This window comes from Schistocerca piceifrons, chromosome 5 (assembly GCF_021461385.2).
Source record: "Schistocerca piceifrons isolate TAMUIC-IGC-003096 chromosome 5, iqSchPice1.1, whole genome shotgun sequence".
In the NCBI taxonomy this organism is placed as follows: Eukaryota; Metazoa; Arthropoda; class Insecta; order Orthoptera; family Acrididae; genus Schistocerca; species Schistocerca piceifrons.
In genome coordinates, this window is record NC_060142.1 from 617687362 (window position 1) to 617692673 (window position 5312).

The 5312-nt window shown below is 45.4% G+C and overlaps 1 pseudogene; it reads left to right on the forward strand.

Moving 5' to 3' along the window:
- The first annotated feature begins 1854 nt into the window (after positions 1-1854).
- Positions 1855-1972, forward strand: LOC124799338 (annotated as a pseudogene).
- The last annotated feature ends 3340 nt before the right edge of the window (positions 1973-5312 follow it).

A 5312-nucleotide genomic window follows, 5' to 3' on the forward strand; every position in this document is an offset into this window, starting at 1 on the left:
TGCCACTGCCGTGGAGAAACACGATCACCGGGAAGGGGTGCGCGTGATCTGCTACCAGTGTACGATACTCCTAGGCCGTCATGGTGTCCTGCACGAGTTCCACTGGACCCATGGATGCTTACGTGAATGCTCCCCAGAGCTTAATGGAGCCGCTGTCAGCTTGTTTCTGTCCCATAGTACAGGTGTCAAGGAACTGTTCGCGCAATCTCATTGGCTTGATGAATAAGGTATCGGAATTCAGCAGGCCATGCAAGGCTCTGCCACAACCCCAAGGTCCAGTTCCGATAGTGAAGTGCCCATTGCGGTTGTGGTTGCCTGTGTCGTAGTCTTAACATTGGCACTTGCATAGGTTGTCTGTTGTGAAGGCCTGTCATTGAGTGTGTTCGGTGCAATGTGTGTTCAGACAAAATTGTACTCTGTCCAGCATTAAAGTTTGATGTTAGTTCCCCACAGTTCGCCGCCTGCCTTGTTTTACCGTTCTACCCATCCTACGACGTTCTACATTTCTAATGAGGGATAGCCCCACAGCTCCATGACGTAAGGACGTTCTTTCACCTTGGTTTCACCATTTGTTGAAGACACCCACTGCAGCACTCTTCGAACACCCGACAAGTCGTGCAGTTTGAAAAACGCATGTCGAGCCATCTGACCATCACTATTTGCCCTCGTCAAACTCAGATCAACCGCTTGCCTTCCCCATTCTATATGTGAACAGCACGCTCACTGATACTACACGTACCGTGCGTGTGATGCTAGGCAGGTGATGCTGCTACCGACTGGACAGGTTTATATCGATATCAGGTCGGTAGTCATAATGTTCTGGCTGATCAGAGTAGTTTCAAACATTGGCCTTAAGTTTAGTAACAAATTTATGATAATGAATGTTTGGAGCATAGCCTTGTATGGTAGTGAAACGTGGATTGTGAGAAACCCGGGATAGAAGAGAAGCGAATTGAGATGTTGTGCTACAGAAGAATGTTGAAAATCAGATGACTGTTAATGTAAGGAGTGAGGAGGTTCACCGGAAAATAGGCGAATAAAGGATTATATGGAAATCACTGACAAGAAGTAGTGATTGGACGGTAGGATACCTGTTAAGACATTATAGAATAACTTCCATGGTACTAAACGGAGATGTGGAGACTAAAAACTGTAGAGGAAGACAGCGATTGGAGCTCATCGAACAAATAACTGAGGTTGTAGGTTCAAGTGCTACCCTCAGATGATGAGTTTTGTGAAGGAGAGGAATTCGTGACAGGTAGTATCAAACCTGTCACAAGACTGTTGTCTCATCAAAACAGATGGATTTGTAAACGTTTCCGAAGAAGCCGGTACACGGTCGTCCCATGGTTTCACAGTCCCTGCGGCGCCCCCAGAAAACACTACTACGTTTCCTGTATACATAAAATCCGTGTACCACCGACATATCGACGACCTCGAGGGCGGTGGCTTCCCATACCGTGTTTGGAAGTTGCTTTGAACCTGCATGGCCCATTTGGTGTGAATAATTTTTTTTCCGGACACTGAGCCTGTTCTTGAATATTTGTAATTATGTTTCACTCATGACAACCTGGAAGACACACAAACAAAACTATGTGAGTCTGTCCGTCACGTAAGCCAATGATGCTGCTGTGGACATGTTAATTAATTTGGATGCTATAACTCTTTGAAATTGTAGTGTACTTTTGTGTCACACTGAACTTTGGCGATGTGATATTAGTATAGGACCATCATTACGATAAATGCTACACAGTGTCATACTTCTTCACGTACACCATAACATAAAGCAGAATGTCACTGCAATTCATGTCACGACAGAAATGCGCAATTAACACTGCTCATTGCTCATAATGGGGCAGCGGCCTTGCCGCAGTGGATACACCGGTTCCCGTGAGGTCACCGAAGTTAAGCGCTGTCGGGCGTGGTCGGCACTTGTATGGGTGACCATACGGGCCGTCATGCGCTGTTGCCATTTTTCGGGCTGCACTCAGCCTCGTGATGCTAACTGAGGAGCTACTCAACCGAATAGTAGCGACTTCGGTCAAGAATACCATCATAACGACCGAGAGAGCGGTGTGCTGACCCCACGCCCCTCCTCTTCTCATCCACCACTCAGGATGACACGGCGCTCGGATGGTCCCGGTAGGCCACTCGTGGCCTGAAGACGGAGTGCTCATTGCTCATAATGATGTAATTCAACACTTCAACCTTGCCATGTGAACATGTTATGTAACTGAATTTAATTGTAATGCTCCTTGTGAATCTACGGAGCAGTTTCAAGTGGAAGTGCTCCTTTTTCATCTGAAATTCGTCGTGTTCGTTGAGAGAGTTAAAGTAACACTTATAAAAGTCATCTGACTGAACGATCAAACAGTTGTCAGATAACGGAACAGCAAAGTAACGCGAATTTCTGATGAGGTAATTTGTACACCAAATATTTGAGAATTCGTTTAATTTGTGCAACTACATCCATACTCCGTAAATGACTATGAAGCGAATGGCAGAGTGTACTTGGAATTGTACCAGATACTAGGGCCTCTATCCGTCCCTTTCACAGAAGGAATTGTTGTCTAAATTACTTTGTGCGCCCTGCAATTAATCTAATCCTGTCCTCACTGTCCGCACAGCAGCGATACGCTGGGGGATGTAGTATATTCCTCGAGCCATCATCTAAATCTTTTCATGAAACTTTTTAAGGACTATTCCGGGATAATTTGCTTTTATCCTTAAATTTCTCCAGCTCAACTTGGTCAGCACCTCTATGATATTTTTCTCCCATGGATCAAACAAACCTGTAACGATTCGTGCTGCCCTTCTCTGTAAACGTGCCCTATCCCTTTAGCCTGAATTGGTACGGGTCCCATACACTAAACAGTATTCTAGGATGGATCACAAAGAGCGATTTGTAAACGATGTTATTTGTTCACTGTTTGCATTTTCCTATGTTCCCTAGTGTTCGCCTCCAGCTTTGCCTACCACTGAGTAAGATACTTCTATTTGATATCCCTTCACAAGTTACAAAAAAAATGGCCCTGATCACTATGGGACTTAACGTCTATGGTCATCAGTACCCTAGAACTTAGAACTACTTAAACCTAACTAACCTAAGGACAGCACACAACACCCAGCCATCACGAGGCAGAGAAAATCCCTGACCCCGCCGGGAATCGAACCCGGGAACCCGGGCGTGGGAAGCGAGAACGCTACCGCACGACCACGAGATGCGTGCCCACAAGTTACAAATGGGTATTTGTGTGAGGTGAGCAGTTCCAACTGTTATTCTTGGAACTGTAGTCATAGGATACTTCGTTTTATGTTCTTAGAAGGTGCACGTTACTGCATTTTTGAAAATTTAAAGCAAATTTCCGATATATCTAACAGTTTGAAATCTTATGGCTGAATATTTGTGCTGATTTTTCAGGCAGTGCTTCATTATAGATAATTGCATCAGCTGCAAAACGTCAGAGGTTAGTGTAAATTTTTTCTACAAGGCCGTTAATTTACAACATGAACAGCTAACGTCCTAAAACAACTTCCTGGGGCACACCGGAATTGTCCTCTACATCTGTTGACAATTCTCCATTCAAGACAACATGCTGCATCCTCCGTACCAAAATACCCTCAACCCAGTCAATAATTTCTCTTGATACCTCTTTTGATAGTACTTTCGATAATAACCGTAGATATGGTACTGCATAGATCTGACTGTTTTGATCCAGGGATTTCAGCATATCGCGCAGGAAAAGAACGAGCAGCCGGCCGGGGTGGCCTACCGGTTCTAGGCGCTACAGTCTGGAACCGCGCGACCGCAACGATCGCAGGTTCGAATCCTGCGTCGGGCATGGATCTGCGTGATGTCTTTAGGATAGTTAGGTTTCAGTAGTTCTAAGTTTTAGGGGACTGACGACCTCAGATGTTAAGTCCCATAATGCTCTGAGCCATTTGAAAAGAACGAATTGTCTTTCATTTGATCGTAGACCGAATCCATGCTGGTTGTCGTGGAGGAGATCATTCCGTTCGAGGTACCTTATCACGTTTGATCTCATAATAACTTCCAGGATTCTAAGACAGATCGATTCAAGGAAACTGGACGGTAGTTTCTTGGATTGCTTCTGCTATCCTTCTTGTAAACGGGTGTGATCTTTGGTCTCTTCCAAATACTGGGCACGGTTTCTTGTTTGGGGGCTCTACAGTAGATTACACATTGCCTGAGAAAAAATTTGAAGCACCCAGGAGCCGTCGTCTATGTCAATATCGTATGACTTGGTACACTTACACAACATTGACGGCTATGTAATCGATAAGGGTTACAATTTTCTGTGACAGGTAGAACGGCCACCAGAGCGCGTTAGTATTGTTAGTGATTAGAGTTGTTGCCAGGTCTGGTAGGGTATATATGGGGCATGAACAGCGACAGGTGTTTAATGGTCACTATGAAAGATGCGGATACGCTGCGTACTCGTTCTAGGCAGCGTTATCAGCGCCTTACAAGTTGAAAGAGACCTACTTCTGGGTCTCGATACGGTCGGCTGCTGGAATAATGGGATATCAAGATTTGTGGGCCATTCAGGTTAGACAGTGGCCCGATTGTAGATTACATTGGTTAGTGAGGGCAGGTTCTTGTCGACCACTGTCTCACCATCATGAGAAAGGAACATCGTAATGTGCACCGAGCACATCGCAGATAAGTTAGGGGCTTCCTTCAACGTTCTCTGTCATCTCCCACCATTAGTCGCAGACTAGCAGAAGATATGCTAAGGAAATACCGCCCCACGTCTAGACTACCGTTCACAACACAAACGGATACGTTCCGAAAAATGCCATGGCCAGCATCATGCATTGCTGATGAATGGCGTCGCATTACGTTTAGCGATGAACCGTGGTTCAGCAGTACTGAAGACGACAGGCGCCGGCGAATATGGTGGTGACATGGGGAGAGTTCCGACTCTTCCAGTGCTTTGGAAAGGAATAGCGGTGTTACTCCTGGTGGCATGCTGTGAGGAACCATCGAGTATGACTTCAGTTGCTACTGGTAAAGATTTAGGGAACTCTGACGGCAAAGTGGTACGTCACGAACTTACTTCGTCATCATACAATGGTAAGGTTTTATTGTTTTTCGAATGGTCAATCCTAGTGTCTGCATAAATTGTCTGTGAGATGTGGAAGTGGTCAGTGAGGACCCGAGCGAAAATGTGTGGGACTGGCACAAACGTCAAGTCCGTCGCTGTGCCAGTGTCGAGGATATCAACGACCAGTTACAACAATCTCTGTATGTCCGACTTTTCAAAGATTATTTTATATGGCTCGCAGTT